General features: G+C 44.3%; 1 protein-coding gene and 1 non-coding gene across 2 annotated transcripts in view; both read left to right on the top strand.

The window, feature by feature from the left end:
- Positions 1–23,219, top strand: part of RASSF3 (Ras association domain family member 3) — a 68,754-nt gene that overhangs the window by 15,956 nt on the left and 29,579 nt on the right. The gene's annotated exons all lie outside the window — the stretch shown is intronic.
- Positions 18,434–18,539, top strand: LOC115305835. The gene has a single exon (XR_003915021.1). It is a non-coding gene; the product is annotated as a U6 spliceosomal RNA (small nuclear RNA).

Below are 23,219 nucleotides of genomic sequence, written 5' to 3'. Positions count from 1 at the left end.
ACGAAGCTCAGGGAGTCACGTGATCTGTTTGGCTAACGCTCCAGAATTCATTTATGCTCCATAAAACTGGCATGGGTTTTGGAATCTGGTGGGAAACCTCTTCCTTCAGAGCACATGAGCCTCTTGGGGTTTGCTGTTCCCTCTCTGTCCCCCACCTCCCCTTCTTTGGTTGTGTTTCTTACAATAAATTTGTTGTCTAAAATTGGCTTTATCTTCTGAATGCCATTGTGAAAACTTTTAATCACTTGTAAATTTAGCTGAACCGTAAATTTTTACTGATACTCCTACGTAAATATTCTCTCTTATTCATATAAAAGACTTGGGGCATTATCCATTTGAGTTCATATTCAGTAAACGTTGACTATTATTTCTAGGAGCATTAGCATTATTCATTAAGAACAATTTGATAGGAGCTCGTATTAAGATACTATGATGTGGTAGAAAAGTCTAGGGATCTGGAATTGGTAAGTCCTCTTAATTTTGAATCTGTCATTGACTGGCTCTGGGGGCTTTGAAGAGGTTCCTTAACGTTTTGAGTATCAGCTTGCTAATCTTTACAACAGGTATTCTAGAGGGGTTAAAAAAGATAATGTGTGTGAAAGTATTCATTTATTTTTATTTTTATTTTTTTACATTTATTTATTTTTGAGAGACAGAGAGAGAGACAGAGCATGAACAGGGGAGGGGCAGAGAGAGAGAAAGAAACACAGAATCTGAAGCAGGCTCCAGGCTCTGAGCTAGCAGTCACCACAGAGCCTGATGCAGGGCTCGAACCCATAAACTGTGAAATCATGACCTGGGCTGAAGTGGGACGCTTAACCCACTGAGCCACCCAGGTTACCCCTGAATTCTTGTTTGGAGGGAAAGTAACAGTGATAGAAGGCTTGAAAGGGATTCCATGAAATGTACTGGGACGCCAAATGAATTAGTTACAAAATAGCTGTATTAGGTCCTATCTTGTTGGGGGAGGTTGAACTTAAGTGAATTGGTTAGTCATGAGTGTTTGAGAAATGAGTAGAGTATGTGGAATATGATTAGAATATGAATTATTTCTTTTCCTAAAGAGGGAATGGCCTGGGAAAGAAATCAACGGGGTACTGAGTGGTTTATTAAATTCATCCTTATATAGTTCCAACAAGAATGGGTTTCATGCAAGCCAAGGGAAACAGTTAATTATTGCAGGAGTTTTTAAACATGGTGTCAACAACTGTTGAAGAAAGAGCCCCCCAGCAATGCTACATTCCTCAGAAGCTGGGCAGGATGAATATAGGCAAGTCCTGGGCTTACGGAGAACGCCAGGACAGTGCGGGTAGGTTAGCCATGGGGCTTACTGAAGGATGAGGGCTAATGGGCCGGTGTGCGGTCCCATTTGGGAGCGAGGGAAGTGTATATTCATTTCCTTTGGAAGATTAAATGTTGTCTTTTGTTTCCAGCGTCCTCTTGTATTCCAGTTGGTCTGCATTTACCCTTGTGAGGTAAATGTTCCAAATCGGTTTCTTTTAAATTCTATTATATAACATCAGAGTCTTTTGTCTAATATGATATATCCAAATGTGAGGCTTCCAGAGGCTTCTGTCCCCTTGCCCACCCTGTGTAGAGTGGTTAACTCAGCTTCTCCATTCAGGGATCCGTGGATATCCAGTTGAAGGCTCACTTCTTACAATGTCTTGTCCTCTGATTGCTTGCCTTCCTGACAAGAATGAAAACGCTGGAGGGCTAGGATCTTTGCTTCACAGAGGCCATCTTGAATGATTCGTGAGTGTGATGATTAACTTGATTCATTTTACTGAGACACTGTCATTCTCAAGAAGAATTATCTTCAATCTGAGCAATTTATTTAGAACTTTCATCTGTTTCTAATTTCCTATAAACTTCAGGAGATATTTCAGCAAGACCCCATGGGGAAGGATATTTCTTTAAAATTTGACGTTTAAACATTTGAGGGGTTATTGATAATTCGGAAAGACATAACTGTAACTCTAAAGGAATGGACTGGATGGAATGGTTCCTTTTAATGTGAAGAGTCTGAGTTTTTTGTTATTCACTAGAAAGGAACATGGTTAAATACATAAGTATAGGAAGTTTTGTTTTTAGTCAGAGAAATCACAAGAATTTATTTTTGTAGTGACTCCTGTTTTTTTTTCATTAAGCACATCATAGTGTCCCTGCAATTCTCTGTTGGATTTTATTTTTTCTGTGTTGCATTTTAGATTTGGAAAATGTGTAATACGAGAATATGAAGAGGTGGCAGATTTAGTAGCTGCTCACATTTTGTTTCATTTTAATTTGAAATGTTGGTTCTATGGAAATGAGTAGAGTCAGAATGGTTTAGGTGAACTAAAATGTCGCATTGCCGTTTTGTGGCAAGCAGAGTACCAAGGCTCCAGACCCTTAATGTTACTTCAAATAATGTTTAATAACTGTATCTCTGAATATGCATATAGCATTACATTCATTGAGGCAGTGATTGATTTTAACGATTTTAGTGATCAGAAGGGAGAATGGACTGAAGTGTGAAGCAGTGGATTCCCCGAGCTGCATAATTTATGTCCCTCAAAAAAGGCAGACATAGAAAGCTAAAAGCCCATGCAGAGTACTGACCTGTTCTTTGTGGCCATCAGGACTTGCAGGAGTGACCTCTCCCAGGTCTCCATGGCTGTCTAGTTATTGAGGTGGACGGCAGGCAGTGAGAGTGGGGATGAAGTGGAAGGGGGGCCAGGTTGCAGATATTGGTGAACTGGGGGGACGTGGTGGGTCTGGATGTCAGTATCGGGGTGGGGGGAAAGAGGACAGGGGTGAGTCATGGCTTCCTTGGCTTGGGTGACTGGGAAGGTGATGTTGTCACTTGCCAATTAAGGGAATATCGACGAAAGATTTGCTTTGGAAGGGAGGATAAATTCAGACCGTGTATTGACTCCAGGCAGTCAATAAATAATGAATGAATGAATCTGGGTGTGTTTTTTTGGGCTGTGGGTGGGGTGTCAGCGTTTCCTGGGCTGGTTGGAGGTATACCTGACCTGGCGAGAGAGCTCTGGGATTTGTTGAAGCTATAGGAGGAGGGGGCCCAAGCGAGGAGGATTCACCAGCATTCATTCATTCATTCATTCATTCATTCATTTATAAGTTTGCTTACAGTTTTGTTTATTTTGAGAGAGCATGCAAGTTGGGGAGGGTCAGAGAGAGGGATGGGGGACAGGGAAGCCCAAGCAGGCTCCCACTGCCAGTGGTGAGTGGGAGGTTGGGCTCGAACCCACCAACAGTGAGATCATGAGTTGAGTCAAAGTCCCGTGTTCAGCCAGCTGAGTCTTCCAGGTGCCCCTTGCATTTAAAGGATAGGCAGAGAAGAAGGGTGTGTCTCCAGCGAGAACCACAGTGAGTGACTAGAGAGGTGAAGAAAGCCAGGAGAGTGGTGTTCTGGGAGCTCAGGGACAGGCCTACCTCAAGGACAGGGGCATGGTCAGTAGGGCAAATGCAACCCACAGGAAAGCCAGGGACTGAAGTTGAGCCAGTAGGAGTCTCTGGAGACCTTGAGGAGAGACTCTTGGGAAAACCGGAGAGGCAGTCCGCCTGCAGAGGGAGGAGCACTGAATAGCTGCGGAGGAGACAGGGAAGGTGGGTGCAGGCTGCTCGCTCTCCCATGGTTTGGCTGGGAAGGAAAGACAGTGCCCTGAAATGAGGCCGTGGTGTGGAGGGAGTCGTTGGTGTGTTGTCATCATTTGTAGATGAGAGACTTGAGTAGGAAGAAAGCGTATGGGGAGTGGAGGATACAGGTGAGGCACTAAGGTTCCCTCAAGGAGCTGGCTGCCTCCGCAGCGGGAGGCATGGTGTTTGAGAGGGATGGTGTTTGGACCAGAAGTGGAGGAGGAGAAAGAATATGGGCCCCCTTGGAGAAGAGGGGGAGAGTTAAGTCTGGTAAACTTGTACCCATTCAGGGGGTGGTGACTATACGTTTGAGTCGGTGGCGGATGGGCACTGACGGAGCAGGTGGGTATGCCTCTGTGGACACTGGTGTGTGGAGAGAAAGCCAGAGGCACAGAAGCACAAGAGGGAGCTCCGTGGTGTGTCTGGAGCACCAGGTGGCTTTGTGGGCGGAGCAGACCGGGAAGGACACATCTGCGGGTGTGGTGAACGACCGGGAAAGGAAGCAGGCTCTAAAGGGGCCTTGTTTGCCAGGCTCAGGACTCTGGATTTTACTTCCTGGGTGAGGAGGAGCCGCTTAGGGAGAAGCAGTGGGATCAGATCTGTGCTTTTGCAGCTGAGCAGTTTATGGCAGAGCTTAGAGAGAAGCAAGGGTATTGTTTGGGAGGCCATTGCGGTAACCTGGGTGATGGTCATTAGGGCTTGCAGTGGGGCAGTTGCAGTGGGGGAGGTGCGGATTCCTGAGGCTGACTAGGTAGACTGGCATCTGACCGACAGAGCTGGGAGAGAGGGGAGGAAAGAAGGTGTGTGTGGGGGGCGGGGGCGGCTGAGAGGACGGTCCTGCTGCTGGGGAGCTGGAGAACACAGGAAGGAGATAAGCAGGTCTGGCTAGGTGGTGGGATTGTTCAGTTTCAGACACAAATACAGCACCCAGCTGGCTACGCGAATCTGGGTTCTGAAGCTCAAAAGAGAGGTCCCTTCAAGAGAGATTCGGAAGCATGAGGTCATCATCCTTGAACTGAAAGTGGTTAGGATTTATTTGAAGGAACAAGAGAAAAATAAATCCTGATGTGGATATGGACTGTAAAAGCAAACTTCTTAGACCATTTCAGTATTATTAACTTTCTTAGAATAAAGCCTTTGATGACCAGAATGTGGATGTAATGCCCCCCATCTCAAAATTAATGACAAAAAGATGTTAGGAAATAAACTCAAGAAGTTTCGATAGAAATGTTTTTATTTTGGTAGTTCTTATTTTTCTGTCAGGTTAAAATCCCTTTCTTAACCTGTGTTGTTTATTTTTGGTAAGAAACTTGGGAAAACTGATGAGGACTAGCTGGTTGTATTTTTGCAACATCTTTGAATATGAGATATACGGTCTTGAGTGTGGTTATCACTGCATTTTATTCTTCAGGCACCAATGGGTACCTGATAATTAATATTTTAGTGCAGTGCCCATAGATGGATTAAAAAAAGTGGTTTTCGGGAAACATGCTGATTACAATTTCTATTTCACTCAATACTAGTTTGTAGAGCCTTACTTTGGATCTTCCACAAAAACATTTTTTTGTCTTCCTTCTCAAAATGTAGAAGCAATTAATACTGTTGATCTGTGGAAATGTTAACTCAGCAGAAGTAAAGTCTTATTTTTTCTTTTAATTTTAATTTAAGTAATCTCTATATCCAACATGGGGCTCAAACTCATAACCCTGAGATCAAGAGTTGCATCTTGACTCTCGACTGAGCCAGCCAGGCGCCCCCTCCCTCCGTGTGTGTGTGTGTGTGTGTGTGTGTGTGTGTGTATGCGTGAAGTAAAGTGTTTTTAATTTTAGAGAGAGATCACGAGCTGGCAGAAAGAGGGAGAGAAAGAGAGGACCTTAAGTAGGCTGCACACCCAGCATCAAGCCCAGCACAGGGCTCCATACCACATGCCTGGGATTGTGACCTCGGCCAAAATCAAAGTCCGACACTCAACCGGCTGAGCCACCAGCCGCCTGGAAGTAAACTTTTTAGATCCTGTGGAAGTTCTGACAGTGTGGTGGGGGCTCTAGAATTTTCTAGGGATGTGGGTGGTTAGGGTTGTTCTCCCTAGGCCCCTGCTACTCTTTCCTGAACTTTCTGCACTGCTGTATGATTTATGTGGTAGAAGAGAGGTTACTTTCCTGCTTCTATGGTATCAACAAACATTTATTGAGTGCCTGCTCTCTAGCTGGTGTTGTGCTTGGCCCTGGGATTCAAAGAGGAGGGAGGCCGGTATCCCGCCTCAAGAGCCTGCAGTCCAGTACAAAGTCACAAAGAGCCACTGTGATATCGTGATGTGTAGTGTGTATAACGGAAGGAGTTTGGAAGAGCTTCTGGGTTGGGGAACACAGGAGGGGCTGGAGGAGTGGCACACAAGCTCTAGGCCCCTTCCCCTCCTACCTCGTCTTTGGCATCTCGTCACTTGGCTGTTCATGAATTGTAGCCTTTGTAGAAAGCAGGTGATAGTAATTAGAGTGCTTACCTGAGTCCAGTGGGGCATCCTGGTGAATGATTGAACCTGACAAGGGCGTCCCGGGGAGCCGTGATTTCTACACAGTTGCTTAGTCATAAGCATAGATCACCATCTGAATTTGCAGTTGCACGTGAACGTGTGTGGAGGGTATCTGCCGGGACTAAGCTCTTAACCCGCGGCGTCTGTGCTGACCCCAGGTCCCGGGTGTCAGAATGGAGCTGAATTGTAGGACGGACCCCCGGTTGGTGTCTGCGGAGAACTGGAGAACTGCTTACTTGGTGTGAGGGAAAACCCCACATCCCTGGTGTCGGGAGCGAAGTGTTGTGAGCAGTGGAGTAGACAGTCCAGTTTTTCTTTTCAGCTATAAAGAGACCATTGTTGATACACGTGTGGAAGGGATACTCTTACTGTTGATAACAAGGGTGGCTCAGTGCATTTTACCTTTATTGGTTCGTTTCAGCCTCACACCAACCCAGTGAGGTAGGCATGGATAATCTCTATAGAAGAGGCACAGAGAGGGTAAACAGTAGCCGGTAAACAGAGGAACTAGGGTTAGAAAATGGGCAGTCTGGTGTGAGAACCCACGCTTTAAAAAACCGGGATAGGGCAAGCAGCAGTCTTGTTGCGGTAAACTTTGCCACTTAGCAGAAGTCAGTGCTTGGAGCCTGGGCAGGGGGTTGGGGGGGGCAATGGGAAGGGAAATCGTAGGGTTACGGTTACATTAAGCCTGGGTAGAGTAGTCTCAAGTAGTGGAAAGGGAGAGGGGGACGGCAACCAAATAGGGCAGGGTCTTATTGCATATCAGGATTTACTGTGAAATCTTTACAAACATGTATATAGATGTACATATATTGTACATTTACTGCAGACATTCAGGGGAAGCCTAGGACCGTTTGAATTTCTAGCTTTCTTGTTTTCATAGTGATTACATTCATTGTCCTCTAACAAAGTATATCTATATACACTACACGGGTGTGAATGATAATGAGTGTGATGAATGTCACAACTGCTAAGAACTTGGGGGTTTCTGCCTGGCTTGTTGTAATGGAAAGAGCAGTCTGTAATTAATAAGCTTTGGAGATTTGTTTCAAGGAGTGGAAAATGAAGCAGTTCTGGAGGCTGGTTCTATATTGCTGTATATTCTCAGCAAAGAAAATGTAAAGAATCGGGCTGAATTCCAAAAATTGAGTCATTCCCATCCTTATTGGCACACTGAGATCGCTCAGATGTTTGCAGTAAGTATCATCGAGCACGGATCCTGCTCAGACCTTAGTACTACATACAGTCGGGTTATTATGAAGGAGTCTCCCTTCTGTGGAAGGAACTCTCTGGGATTATGTGAGGAGACCAACATGTAAGGCAGTTTGAATGGTAACAGCCGTGATAAATGAGCATAGAAGAATTCAGAAGAGATTTAAATACATTTAAGAGGCATTTAAAATAAATGATAAGACCCTTGATTTATTCGTTTTGTACAATTCCAGTTGAGCACTGCGACTCCTTTGTCTGTAGAAGAAGCACTGATGTGTGTTTGGAAAAGGTTGAGATTTGCCTCAGAAATTTCGGAATTGGTATGTGTGTCTCTAACAGGGGTGATCTCCTTGGATAGGTGCATAGAATGAATGGTGACTTTCTAGAAACACTACAAAGTGTATCTGAGATTGGGATAGATCTTCGGTCATGATCTTGTGGTTCATGGATTTGAGCCTTGTGCCGGGGGTCTGCACTGCTGAGAGCAGGAGCCTGCTTGGGATTCCCTTTCTCCGCCCTCCTCTCTCTGCCCCTCCCCAACTCTTTCTCTCTCTCAAAGTAAATAAATAAAAAAAAGTCATGCAGAATATAGTAATTCATAGTACATTAATTAACAATAGTTATTCAGAATATAGTAACTATATAAAAGTATATGAATACCTTTATAGCTAATCGTCCGACTTGAAATTTTTTTTTAATCTTTATTTTATTTTTGAGACAGAGAGACAGTGCATGAGCAGGGGAGGGGCAGAGAGAGAGACCTAGAATCTGAAGCAGGCTCCAGGCTCTGAGCTGTCAGCACAGAGCCCGGTATGGGGCTCAAACTCCTAAACTGTGAGATCATGACCTGAGCTGAAGCTGGACACCCAACCGGCTGAGCCACCCAGGCGCCCCTGCTGATTATCCAACTTTAAAAGTAATACATTGCAGGGGCGCCTGGGTGGCTCAGTCGGTTAAGCGTCCGGCTTCGACTCAGGTCATGATCTCATGGTTCGTGGGTTCGAGATCCGTGTCAGGCTCTGTGCTGACAGCTAGCTCAGAGCATGGAGCCTGTCTTCAGATTCTGTGTCTCCCTCTCTCTCAGACCTTCCCTTGTTCATGGTATCTTTCTCTCTCTCTAAAATAAATAAAAACAGTAAAAAAAACCCCAAAAAACAAAAAACAAAAACGACATTGCAGATGTAGTTGAAGCCTCTGAGTATCCCTAGCTTGTTTTTTTCTCCCATCTCTTTCTCTCCAGTTGTTTATCATTGCCATCCATGTATTTAATACTTTAATTACTGGTGTCTATGTAAGTATTAATGATCAATAGTTAAGTGTTACTTTACCTGTTTTTTTTCTTTTTCATAAACTTGTGGATGTAGTGTCATATTGCATATTTTCTTCTGTGGCTCAACGTCTATTGTTCAGCTTTGTTTTTGAGATTCTTGCTGCTCTAGTTCATTCTTTTTCATTGCTGTACACTGTAATGTGCCTATTTTCCTGTTGATGGACATTTAATTATTATTTCCTCCCATTTTTCTCTATTACAAATGACATTGCAATACACTTCTTTACGTGCCTCCTTTCATGTGTGTGTGAAACTTTTCTGTAGGTTAAATCCCAGGAGTGGAATTGCTTAGTCACAGGGAAGGGACTGTGTCTTCGTGTTTGTTGAGTTAGTTCTTCAGTTCCATCTTTGAATTGGGACACGAGGATTCAGTTATTTCTTTTTAATTTGTATGCTTATATGTTTATATTTTCTTGAAACTGTAATGGACCTGTGGAAACTTGTGGTTTTGGGAAAAATTGGAATACAGAATAGATCATATTTATTATGTGTTAATGGTTTGTAACTTCAGTGATTTGCGTAGAGCTTCACTTAACTGAATAGTATATGGTCGCATATCTTGACCTAAAATCACATGAACTATAAAGGGATTTTTTTAATTAAAAAAAATTCCTAAACTGTATTTCTTTGTTATCTGTGCTCACCTGAAGTTACAGAGAGAATGGCTTGGTGGGGCAGGGGTGACTTTTGAGTAGATAGTAACATTTTTTGGAGGGTGTTTAAAGTTTCTGTAATGTATTTGAAATTGTCCTTTTAAATTAAAAAACATGGTTGAGGTGTAATTGTGTGTATGTTTCACTTGTGCAACAGTAATGATTCCCTGTGTGTGTTGCAAAATGATCGTCAAATCGCCATACCTTGTGACAGAGGTTTTTTTCCTTGTCACAAGAACGGAAGGACCTTCACTGCTCCTCTCTGAGCCACTTTCGAGTATGGGCTACAGTGTTTGTAACTTTAGTGTCCATGCTGTTCGGAAAACCTCTTCCTCAGTCCTCACTCTGTCTCAGAGTGGTCAAGTAGAAGGGAATGATGAGTGGTCTAAACCCCGATGTATAAATTCCTATTTAGAATAACGCGGTGTGCTCCCTCTGGGCAAAAGAGGGCTCGGTGTTCTGACAGTCTTCCTCAAGCTGCCTGGGCTTCTGTTTGTGGTTTCCGAGAGACCCGTTGGACTGGCTTTAGGCTGATAATATCAGTTTCTTCATGTTTTCCCCACGGCCTTTAAAGAAACTTTTATGTAACTCTCCTTTTCAGTAAGATCCTTAAAACCATTTGCTATTATAGTTTAGTTGTTTCTCCAAACATTTATTTCCTCCTGGCAGGAATCAATAAGAGAGCTAATTCTCATGGATCTTGGCTGCAAGGTCTGTGATGAGTCATTATCGACAGAAACTTTTTGCCGGAATACAACATGAAAGATCTCCTTGCCGTTGTAGGAGAGGGGATGAGGGGTGACCTTCGCATTTATGCGGATTTAATGTCGATGAGATCACCAGCTGATTCATCTGAGGGCCTCTTACGGATTCTCCACTCTCCTGCTAGTTTGGACTAAGAACTTTAAAGCAGGTGATGGTCCAAGTAAAAAACAAGTGGGAACCTTGTGGCTGTGTGGGCCCATGAGTCTGCACAGCTGTCGAGGTGGGGTTTGAGGAGTACTGACTCCAAGGGACATTTCAGAGGCAGTTAATTATGTTCCTGAATAGCAGCACTTCTTTAGTCATGGACAACCTCCTTTGTGACTCTCATCTAGTGATTCTTTTGTAAATAACTTTTAATGTTTATTCACTTTTCAAAAATGTTTATTTTTGAGAGAGAGAGAGAGCGGGCGAGCGAGAGCAAGCGAGCATGAGTGGGGGAGGGGCAGAGAGAGAGGGAGACACAGAATCTGAAACCGCCTCCAGGCTCTGGGCTGTCAGCACAGAACCTGATGTGGGGCTTGAACCCATGAACCATGAGATCATGACCAGAGACAAAGTCGGATGCTCAGTGAACTGAGCCACCCACGTGCCCCTGAAATACCTACTGATTCTTACCCTGAGACTTAGAACCATCAAATTACAGTTACTTGTTGCAAATTATCTTCTCTACTATATTAGGCTTCCTTGTAAGCTGGTCAAAATGAGCTCTGGTTGACAGCTTTCCCACCTGGTTATATAAATTTTTTGCTTTCTGCTCTCACCTAGCAGTTCTACTTCTAAAAGTGTACCCTTAAATTATAAAACAAGAAAACAGAACAAAAACCCCACAAAATTAAAACCCCCTCCGAAACCCAAGGATATATGAAAATATCTGTTATAAGAAGGCTCATCAATACATTGTTTTTAATGGTGGGAAATTTGGAAGCCCAGTAAAGGTCCAACATCAAACCTGTCTGATATATAGACCTTCAACTATTTGAAAATATTTGTAGAGGATAAAAAAGATTTGTAGGCCGCAGTGGTTAGAAGACAGGTTCTAGAGCCAGGCGCTATGAATTCGGATTCTGGCTCTGCCCCTTAGACCTATGTGACCTCGCGTGAGTCTCTTTCTCTCTTTTAAAAATTGTGGTAAAATATACATAACAAAACGTTTACCATTTTAACACTTTTTTGTGTATCAGCGGTGTTAAGTGTATTCAGTGTCTTGTGGGCAGGTTTCTTAGTAGAACTGATCTTTGTAATCATAGCTTTCTTGAAGTCGTTTTGAATGTCAAAGAAGTTGATGCATGTTAAAAGCATAGACAGGGCCTGGTCCCTAGTAATACTCAAATAAATGTCTCAATACTTTATATATTGTTATTTATTTATTTATTTATTTTTAAATAGTTTATTGTCAAATTGGTTTCCATATAACACCCAGTGCTCTTCCCCACAAGTGCCCTCCTCCATTACCACCACCTCTTATATTGTTATTTAAATAAAAATTGTTACGTATTTAAGGGCTGCAATCATGACTTGATATACATAGTGAATTATTACAGTCAAGCTAATGACTCTGTCATTTCCTCCCAGTTAGCCATCATTTTAGTGAGGAGAGCACCCGCAGTCTGTTGCAGCGTATTTCCTGTGTTCAGTACAATATTGACTATAGTTCTCCTGCCTGTGCCTTAGCTCTTTAAATTCCCTCATCCTGCTGAACTGAAACTTTGTGCTCCTTGACCAACAAACATTAACAGCTGTTAAAGTATTCAGTACACAGATCTTCACAAAAATTTTTTAATTGGAAAAGATTTTTTAAAAAGCATGTACACAGGCGTCTAGGGGGCTCAGTTGGTTGAGCATCTGACTTCAGCCCAGGTCATGATCTTGCAGTTTGTGAATTGGAGCCCTGTGTCCGGCTCTGTGCTGACAGCTCAGAGCCCGGAGCCTGCTTCGGATTCTGTGTCTCCCTCTGTCTCTGCCCCTCCCCGGTTTGTGCTCTGTCTCTCGAGAATAAAACAAATATAAGAAAAATAAAAAATAAAAATGGCATGTATGGTTTAAATACAAGAATAGGGAAGGGGAAAAAAAACCCCAAAGAATTTACCTCTCTGGGTGATAGCATAAATCTCATTTGGCTTCTGTGTTGTTGTTTTTTCCCCCCTCCTATTATTGTCTTGCTTTTTTTTTGTAATAGAAAAAATTTGCATATGAATTTTATTCTGGGGTCTCTGGGTAGAGGCAGCCAGAGGTTCCTGCAGGTTAATCCTAAAAAGGACAGTTTGATTTTTCAGTTTCCCTCCAAGTTTCATTTGTTCCCCTTCATTGACTAATTATCTAAAGTTAAGATTCATTGTGGCATGCATACGGTGGGTGCAAAATATGCTTTCATACAATGGCGACTTCTTAAGGGTATCCTTAAAATTGCATATCGATTGCTAATCTTATCGTGGTATTTTTGTTTCTCTTAACTGTACTTTCCTGTTCTTTCGATTTTTGCATGTTGATGTTGCTGAAAATAAATATTTTGCTTTGCAGGGGTAGTAAGCCAGAGTGGTGTTGATAGTTCAAGGAAATAGCCTAAGCCATCATCAGTTAAACTTGCATAAAAAAGCTAGGAATACCTTGATTAGAGTTTTATAAGGTGGAGAACCAGGAATATTCTAAATCCCAGGTGTTGCTAACGCTGTTCCTGAAATGGAGGTGCCTGAAATGGAGGTGCGGAGGGCGAAAGCACGTGGGTGGGTCAGGAAGGGTGACCCACCCAGGGAGGTGGGTCAGCGGCCGCTGCTTAAAGACCTCGCCGCTTTCCTCGAAGTTTGACATAAGACCCCCTCGGGTATATACATGCCATATTTACCCGACCTCCAGGACACCCTGGTGTGCCCAGAGGTTTGTGTGGACACTGGCGTCAGAAGCACCTCCCAGCTTTGTATTTTCTTATGGAGTCAGGTGGGAATCGTGGATGGTTTGCGTGCTTTGAGAGAGCTTCTGGGTTCATTTTACACACACTGAACGCCTGCCAAATTTTTGAGGGATGGGCTGAAAGGGATTAAAGGCAATGGACAGATAATTATGGCAAACCAGGAGTGATGAGTATGTGCTGTGTGGATGGATAGGTACTGTATTAAGTGCTTTATTGTGTTACCTCCTCAGTTAACCATCAGCAACCCCATGGGACAGGTATTGTTACCTACCATTTACAGGACAGTATAGTACAGATGAGTTTATCCTTTTAAAAAATGTTTACTGGGCACCTGGGTGGCTCAGTTAAGTATCTGACTTTGGTTCAGGTCATGATCTCGCAGTTCGTGAGTTCGACCCCCCACGTTGGGCTCTGTGCTGACAGCTCAGAGCCTGGAGCCTGCTTCAGATTCTTTGTCTGTCTGTTTGTCTGTCTCTCTCAATCTGCCCCTCCCCAACTTGTGCTGTCTCTGCTTCTCAAAATAAATGTTAAAAATTTTTTTTAACATTTATTTTTGAGAGAGAGAGAGAGCAAGAGAGAAGGAACTAGCATGTAAGCAGGCGGAGGGACAGACAGAATCCTAAGCAGGTTTTGCACTGAATGTGGAGCCCTGTGTGGGGGCTCGCTCTCATGAATTGTGAAATCCTGACCTGAGCCAAAATCAAGAGTTGGTTGCTTAGCCAGAGCTGAGCCAGCCAGGCGCCCCTTTCTTAAAACATATTGTCATTTTAATGGGACTCCCGCTCCGTGGGTTAAGCGTCCCTCCTCTTCTGCTCAGGTAGCAATCTCTCTCGAAGTTCAGGAGTTAGAGCCCTGCATTCACGTCAGGCTCTGTGCTGACAGCTCAGAGCCTGGAGCCTGCTTCGGATTCTGTGTCTCCCTGTCGCTCTGCCCCTCCCCTGCTCCAGCTCTGTCTGTCTCTCTCCCTCTCAAAATTAAACATTTAAAAAAAATTTAAGAATATTGTCATTTTGAAAGTTTTTGTGTTCTTTAGCTATATGTTATATTAAAGTTTATTACTAGTCTTTAGTCGTCTTTTATAAAAAAAAAAAAAAACCCCAACCCATAAACAAAAAAATTTTTGTTCCTGAGGGCTAAGAAGGGAGTGAGTGAGGTTTATCTTCAGACACAGAATCTTCATCTTTATTTGTATGGATATTTGAATTTTGAAAATTGAGGTGTAACTAGTATAAAGTAAAATGTATAAATTTTAATGGAACAGCTTAATGAGTGTCTCTTCCCCTCAATTTCTCTCCTTTCTTCCCCCTCCCAACTACCTGTTATTTCCAGCTCAAAATAGTGTATGTTCTGGTCCCCAGAAGGTTCTTTTGTGTCCAATGCTTCCCCCTCCCTCCCCCCCCCAGTATATGTGCTGCTGAAGCGGGCACTTTGTGTCCATTCCTAATCAGTAATATTTTCAGCTCTCAGCTTGTACCACTATGCTTTTTTTTTTTTAAAGTTTATTTATTTTTTAAGAGAGAGAATGCAAGTGGGTGTGGGGCAGGAGGAGAGGGGACAGAGGCTCTGAAGCAGGCTCTGTGCTTCATATAAATGACTTGTGGAGTATATACTCTTTCTGTAGCTGACAGCTTTTGCCCAATGCAGTGTCATATGATTCATCCACGTGTGATTTGTCATTCATCAACAGTGAATAAAATCCAGGGCGCCTGGGTGGCTCAGTGGGTTAAGCGGTTGACTCTTAATTTTGGCTCAGGTCGGGATCTCAGGTTTGTAGCATCGAGCTCTTCGCTAAGTGTGGAGCCTGCTTAGGATTGTTTCTCCCCCTTTCTCTGCCACTCCCCCCTCCCCATTCTCTCTTTCCCTCTCAATAAATAACTTTTAAAAAATGCAGCCCATAGTTTTTTATTTGCATGGTTGTTTTTAGGTCCTTTTCGAAGTATTTAACAGTACATGGGAAGTCAGTCCGGTTCCAAGGGTCCTGTATGAGGTGCCCAAGGTGGGAAATGCATATGGCTGACCATGACCTAGAAAGTGCAGAGGGCTAGTCCTGCTGGTGTGCTGTGGCTGCCCTGGGACCAGGCTTTGTGGAGAAGGAGGAGACCATACTTTGGGAAGTGGCTGGACCTCAGGCAGATGGGACCTCGCCGCCGGGCCAGGGGATGGGATCTGGACTCCCAGCAGGTGTCTGTGGTTGATGCCAGCGAGAGATGTATGGCAGGCATAAATCTGGCCCCCGAACCTGGCGCAGGCCAAGGAGGCACTTTCCCAAATATCTGGCCCTGCCTTTGAGATATTTTCCACTTTGTAAAGGCTCACTGGGCCGTGGGCATTGCAGTAGGGTGTTGGCTGTGTGGCACTCAAGGTCGGGAGGGCGATCTGGGCTGGAGAAAACAAACACAGCCCTGGGTGGAGCTGTGGGAGTGGACCGAGGCTCCTGGCTGGAGCCCTGGAGTAGTGGGGTTCACCCTGGATGGTTGTCAGAGTCGCTCATAAGACTCTTGGAAATGCAGTGGCTGGGCCTACCTGGGAGCTGTGATTGGTGTTCTGGGCTCATGGCAGTCACTTGGGCTTTTGTTTTTAATGTTTGTTTATTTTGAGAGAGAGAACGTGTGAGTTAGGAAGGGGCAGAGAGAAGAGAGATCATCTGCTTGATGTGGGGCTCAAGCTCACAGACCAGGCGACAGTGACCTGAGCCAAAATCAGGAGTTGGACAGGTAACCAACTAAGCCGCTCAGGCGCCCTGCTCCTTGGATTTTTAAAAATGCCTTTATTTATTCTAATATACTTTCCCTCCCCTTGGTGCTGGGAAATGGGTCTCGAGCTCCCCTCCAGGGCACACTCACATCCCAGGAGAGTCCGGAGACAGACATTTTAATACCTGGCCAGGCAAGAGAGCAGTTATTAAATGTGTCCCCAAAGGTCTGGTTTCCAAAGTGGTCATAGTGTCCCTGTGAAACACTTCCAGCACAGAGAGCCTGCCAATTTCCCAGGCAGCTGTTTTTGGAAGATCAGAAAGGCTTTTTGGTAAAATAAGCCAAATGGTCTCCTTGTATAGCTTTCAGAGACTGGGCTTGGCAAGGAGCACAAGGCTAGTCCACCGTGGTGTGACGCCCCTTATGGTTACACTGGTGGCTTTCCCGTCTCGCCGTTCCCTCTCCCGACGCCGGCCTCCCCAGCTCTTCCTGCTGCTGTGAAGTTTTCAGAGCCTTTGTTACCATCATCTTTAGATGGGGCCTCTTTCCTCTGTTGCTCTTCAAATAAGACATCCCCCAAACAGGCATTTATTGATGAGCATGAAGTAGAGTGGGACCATTCGTTCCTCTCTAGTCACATAGATAATAATCTACTTCTGTCTTTTTTCTGAGGGGATGTGGAGGGATCACAGCTGTAGACCTTATCTGTACCTCCAGTTCATCTTGGGCTCCTCCTGCTCTCGGAGCCCCTGGGTGTTTACTTTGATCTGGCCCCCCCCTCCCAGCTGTTGTTTGGCCGGTGTGATGAGCGAATTGGCTCCTCTCCAAGGAGAAGAGGCAGCAGAGCGTCTGAGCCAGGCTGAGCAGTGCCTCGGTGTCCCTGGTCTCATGATCCCGTAATGTGCTCAGTGCTGAGCTGACAGAGAGGATCACATTCAAATATTTCATCAATAGTTGGCTAAGGAGTTGTCCTTTTTGGCTAAAATAACATTGCCTTTGCATCCCAAGAGGTGTTTACTACGGGAGTTTTAGGGGCCTGGCGTCTTCCTATACACAGTAGAAGCTGTTGCACTAAACTTTCCCCAAAGTGATTTGCCATTTTGGAGGTTTCCTATTGATTCTTATACATACTTTCTTACAGTAAATCACACTCCTTGGGAAGTCCCTGTTCTGAGTATTTACTTGAGACCTGTGAACTATATGACTTGGACTTGCACATAGCACCGACTAGTTGGCGGTTAGACATTAGATTATCATGCTTTTCAGTGTCAGAAATACCATTTTTGAATAGAGATGAAGAGTTGTATTGAAGCTACAAATTAAGAGTGCTGAGGTTCTAGTGGCAGAATAAATATGGTAAACTTAAGGTTTCTTGAATAATATGATTTTCTGAATAGATGAGACCTATTGTTCTGCTTTGTACAACTAGATCTATGACTTCTTTTAAAGGTACTGTGTTTAAACATTTCTCTGTCATGCAGGGTACACTGTGTAGCACAGTGCTTGCTTCATGGCAGGTGCTCAGACTTTTTGTTTTGAGAGAGAGTACACACGCGGGGGAGGGGCAGAGAGAGAGAGAGAGAGAGAGAGAATATCCCAGCACAGAGCCGGATGCAGGGCTCGAACCCATGAATGAGATCATGACCTGAGCCCAAATCAGAGAGCTGGATGCTTAACTGACTGAGTCACCCAGGGGCCCCAAATTCTCTTTCAAGTCTTGATGTCTTCAGGAACCAACCAGAAGCATGTCCATGGAGTGATGCCTGAGGGTGATGACCATGGATCTGAACTCATGTTCACCCTCCAGGGTCACCAGGTTGGTAGAGGGCAGTTGGTAGTGGAGCTCCTCTGGATCAAGAGCAAATTCGTGTTGGAGAAGGATGTTATCACTCCAATGTCTGATCACCCGCTTTCCCTCTGTTCTCCCAATTCTAACTTCCACTAAAATCACGTGAGTAGCACTAGGAGGAGTATATTCTACCTGGGCATAATCGTCTGGCCACTAGTCTAATTAAAAAAAAATTTTTTTATATAATTATTTTTGAGACAGAGACTGAGCATGAGTGGGGGAGGGGCAGAGAGAGAGGGAGACACAGAATCTGAAACAGATTCCAGGATCTGAGCTGTCAGCACAGAGCCCGACCCAGGGCTCAGACCCACGAACCACGAGATCATGACAGCCGAAGTTGGATGCTTAACTGACTAAGCCATCCAGGCGCCCCTAATTTTTTTCTTTTTGAGAGAAAGAGTGCACATGCGAATTGGGGAGGGGCAAAAAGTGGGAGAGAGAGAATCCTAGGCAGGCCCTGTACTGTCAGCGCAGAGCCTGATGTGGGGCTCGAGCCCACAAATTGTGAGATGATGACCTGAGCTAAAATGAAGAGTTGGACGCTTAACCAGCTGAGCCAACCAGGCGCCCTGCCACTAGTCTAATTTTTTAATTAAAACTCTGTCTTCCCTCTGACACTAATTCAGCAAGTAATTCACTAAGGTTCCCTTCTCTCATTTCCAAGTAAGTGATTTCAGTCATGTGCGCCTTTGTTTTTGCATTAACTGCTGTGGATGCTATTCAAAAAATAAAACTACTTAGGTGCCATGACTTACTCTTAAGAACTAATGACCTTGACCCCCATCCCAGGAGAAATCCACTCTAAAGTGAAGTGGGAGCCAGGGGAAATCTTTACTTCAAAAATGGTGTGTGGACCTGCTCACTTGAGTATGTAATACTGAGCTTGGAATGGTGCAGAGAAGATTAACATGGCCCCTGTTCAAGGATCACCCACAGATCCAGGATGGGTCCCTGTTGAACAGAGTGCTCTGTGGACAGAGCACATGCTTCCATCTAAGCGACACTGGTAATAATCTGTAGAGGTTTTCAGATCTGCATATGGCTCACAGGTATTTTATTTAGTATTTAGCTTTCTGTGATTAATTTACTTTTAAAAAAACTTGTGATGTCTCATTTCTTTCTTTTTCTTTTTGAGAGAGAGAGGGTGCAGGTGAGCAAGAGGGAGAGAAAGAGAAAGAAAAAAATCCCACAAGGGTCAGAGAGAGAAGCAGTCTTGTGGGTTTTTTTTTTTTTTTTTTTAAACCCGAAGCAGGGCATGAGCTCACTCAAAGCGGGGCTCATGTTCCCCTGAAGCGGGGCTCAAACTCACGAACCGTGAGATCATGAGCCGAAGTCAGATGCCTAACAACTGAGTCACCCAGGCACCTTGCGATGTCCCATTTGATATACTGCTTCTTCATTTAAGAGGATCGTGTATCAAAATAAAAATAAAAACCCCCAGGCACATCACCAAATGAAGTACTCAGTGGCCTGTTCGTGATGTGTTTGGAGGAACAAGGCAGGACTCTTTATGGAACCGGCGGGACAGATCGAGCTTCCCGTGGTGGTGGGGAGGTAGGGGGCTGAGGAGAGTCCCAGGTGTTCTAGAGTGGAGGCCGTTCCTGAAATACGTGTTTTAGCCATTGTTAGGTCTTCTCAAATTATTTAATTGTAAAAAACAAAAATGGTACTGTTTTAGGAATATACATCTAGCTTAAAAACCTTCTATTTTTAAAAACTTTTTAAAATGTTTTTTGAGAGAGAGAGAGTCAGAGAGGGAGACACAGAATCCAAATCAGGCTCCAGGCTCTGAGCTGTCAGCACAGAGCTTGATGTGGGCTTCAAACCCACAAACTGTAAGATCATGACCTGAGATGAAGTTGGACACTTAACTGACTGAGCCACCCAGGTGCCCCCAAAATTTTTCTATTCTTAACTGGAATCTGAGTGTCGGAGGAGGAGATCTTGGGATATGCCTCATTATAAAATTTCTGAATGTAATGTTTACTAGACAATTATTTTTGAGGTTATTTGTGGTGTATGTATATCCATCTGATGGTGGCAGACAGGTATGTACTGGACTTTTAAGTGGTTGCTAAGTGCTTTGTGAGATGTAGAAGGAATGTAAGACTTTTTTTTTTTTTTTAAGATTTTATTTTAAAGTGGTCTCTACATCCAACGTGGGGCTCGAACCCCCAACCCTGAGATCAGGAGTTTCACACTCCACTGACTGAGCCAGCCAGGTGCCGCTGGAATGTACAACTGTTAACTAGATACTAGCTTCAAGATGGCATAATGGGAAGGAGTGGGGTCCAGGGACTAATGCGGACAAGGTTCCTTTCTGGGTCTGTGAATGTTGTCAATTTAGATCTTGGGGCTGGTTGTATACATTGTGCGAATACTAAAACCGCTGACTTGTATGCTTCACATGCGTAAATTTTATGGTTATGTGTGTTATATCTGAGTAACTTAAAAAAAAAGATTATTAATAACATTTTAGTGTAGAGAAGATTCCCAAATTGCTTGTGATTTCCTGCTTTTCTTGTTCCATTTTCCAGGTCTCCCAAAGTAGTTGAAATGAAAGATTAAGAACCTTAAACACTCTTATCTTCTGGTGGTGGGGAAATGCTGCCTGACCCTGAATTTGTGCAGTGAAAGTTGTTTACACAAGCCCGTGTCTGGAAGCCCGGAGATAAGAAAAATCAGGCTGAAGGCTCACTTGAGCAAAAAGTGATCAGAGAAATGGGCCTGTCTGTCTGATGGAAAATCTGGGACTTCCTGATATTGGTCCCTTAATTTAGACCATTGCAGGCTGTCAACAAAGTGGTTGTCTAAAGAAAATTCTGACACGCTATAAAGTGGATGAACCTTGGAGACTTTAATTAAGCCAAGGTGCAAAAAGATAAATGTTACAGGATTCCACTTATAAGAGCTACCTGATGTAGTCAACTTTATAGAGATAAAGTAGAATGGGGGTTGTCGGAGGCTGAGGGAGAGGAAAATGGGGAGGTTTAACAGTTTTCGTTAGGGAAGACGAAAACAGCCTGGAGATGGATGTTGGTTACTGTGTGTACACTGACCTGTACACTTAAAAACCAGTAAAATAAGGGGCTGGCTTAGTAGAGTGTGTGACTCTTGATCTCAGGGTCAGTTTGAACACCCCATTGGGTGTGAAGCTTGCTTAAAAAATGGGTAAAATGTGGGGTGCCTGGCTGGCTCAGTTAGTAGAGCATGCAGCTCTTCATCTTGGGTCATGAGTTCAAGCCCCACATTGGGTGTAGACCTTACCTAAAATTTAAAAAACGGGTAAAATGTTAAATTCTTTTTCTATAAAGTATTTCTTTTTCTTTTGTCTTTCTTAAATGTTTGAGAGAGAGTGTGCAAGCAGGGGAGGGGCAGAGAGAGACAGGGAGAGAGAGAATTGCAAGCTTCATGCTGTCGGCACAGAGCCTGATGCCAGGCTTGAACTCACGAACCGTGAGATCACCACCAGAGCTGAAACCAAGAGTCTGAGGCTTAACCGAATGAGCCACCCAGGTCCCCTAAGACTTATTTTAAGTAATCTCTACAGTCAGCATGGGACTCAAACTAACAACCTCGATCAAGAGACCCATGCTCTGCTGACCGAGCCAGCCAGCTGTTCCTAAAATGGTAAATTCTGTGTTATGTGCATTTAACCATGCACACACCCACAGAAATTAATTAATAGTGAAATCACCTTAAGAAAAGAGGGTGGGATTCGGTGTCTGGATTCTCTACCAGACTGGGCCCTGGTTCCGATGGACTAGCTTCTGCTACTTGCCCAAGTGTGTGTGAGGGACGAACCAGGTGCTCCTCAAGGTCTCCACCTGCTGTACTTCCTTCCCGTCCTTCCACCTGTCATTCCTGGACCGTCTCCTGTGTCCTGGAAATTGAGCTCTGCCCCGGAGAAAGATAAAAGTGTGCCCCAAGGCATTGATAATCCTGGGGGAGTTTGGGAGAGATGCATTTGCTTTTTAAACAGTGTCCTGTTGCATAGAGCTCATCTGTGGTAGTAAGTGTGGGTGGCACTATTTAGGTAGTGTTTGGGGGGGGTGCGGTGAGTGGGAGAGAAATGTCTGGAACCTCGCTTAAAGTAGTCAAATCGGACATAGCTGAAATTTGATGCCCACAGATGCACTCTTAAAAAAGACAGTGTCTATAGAAGAATAAGACTCGCTTATAGCCTGAAAATTCATCATGGAAAAAAAAAATCCTCCTGGTGCCAGAGGAGCCCAACACTTTTTGTGAGACGCTGAGGCTGAGGGCAACTCATCTGATGGCTCCCGTTTCCCAGGGCGACACAAGGCAGACACACAGCTAGTTCCTTAAGGAACTGATGCGCTGGTCAGCGGAGGACACAAGACTACAGACATGAAACAAAACATGTGTACAGAGTGTTTTGTAACAAAATACCGCAGACTGGGTTGGGGGGCACACAAACCACAGGAATTTGTGTCTCATGGTTCTAGCGGCTTAGAAGGCCACGGCCAAGGCCGAGCAGATTGGGTGCCTGGTGAGGGCCTGCTTCCTGCTTCATGGCAGTGTTTGCTGCGTCCTCACATGGCGGTGACAGGGGCCGAGGAGCTCTCTGGAGTCTCTTTTCTGAGGGCACGGATCCTTCAGGAAGCCGATGAAGTCCCAGAAGGCCACCTTCTTGTGCCATCTCACAGGGGGTTGATTAGGACGTCAACATACAGATATCAGGAGGATGCAGACCTTCGGTTATGCAACACGTAATTAATTGAAAATTTGCTACGAACAAATTATGGAAGGGAAGCATGAAAGTCTGGTGGGTCAGTGGTCATGAGCTTGGACAGTCTAGTTTCAAAACACCTTTTATATGCTGTTAATGTTTTTAGAGAGAGCTCATTCTCAGAGGCGGTCTTCATCTGTTAACTAAATTCTTTACTGGGGAGGAGGAGGTAGGGAGGTGAAGTGAGGCAAGGATGTGATATTTTTGGAACAGTTTGAAATACAAAGTAATTTCCTGATATGATGAGTTCTTCTTAAGTGAAGCCCCAACTGTGGCCATAGTCTTTGTGATGACAGAGTCCAAGCAAACTGGACAAGCTTAGGAAAACTGGGTACCTAGCTCTTGTTCCAAATTCCCAGGCCGTGTCCTACACCTGCTTGAAGTTCACTTCAGGATCTGGGAGGCCTGTTTTTGTGGAGTACTTCATTTTAATTTGATTTGTTTGTGACTTTCATAAGTAAATCAGTCTTTATTTCCCTGTCACGTTTCCATATGGAAAAGTACTTACTCAGAGTAGAAGCAGATTAAGGGCACCTGGGTGGTTCAGTTGACTGAGCTCCGACTTTGGCTCAGGTCATGATCTCTCGGTTTGGTTCGTGAATTCAATCCCCATGTCATGTCCGACTCTGTGCTGACAGCTTGGAGCCTGAAGCCTGCTTCAGATTCTGTGTCTCTGGTCTCTCTGTCTCTTTCCCTCCCCTGCTCCCACTGTGTCTCTGTCTCAAAAATAAATAAATATTAAAAATTAAAAAATATATACAGAATAGAGCAGATTTTGAAAGGAAATATAGAAAAATCCATGCTGGGCACCTGGGTGACTCAGTTGGTGAAGCGTTTGATTTTGGCTCAGGTCATGATCTCACGGTTCATGAGATTGAGCCCCGTGT

This window comes from Suricata suricatta, chromosome 10 (assembly GCF_006229205.1).
Source record: "Suricata suricatta isolate VVHF042 chromosome 10, meerkat_22Aug2017_6uvM2_HiC, whole genome shotgun sequence".
In the NCBI taxonomy this organism is placed as follows: Eukaryota; Metazoa; Chordata; class Mammalia; order Carnivora; family Herpestidae; genus Suricata; species Suricata suricatta.
Note: the sequence above shows the minus strand (reverse complement) of the source record. Positions and strands in the feature narration are given on the sequence as shown.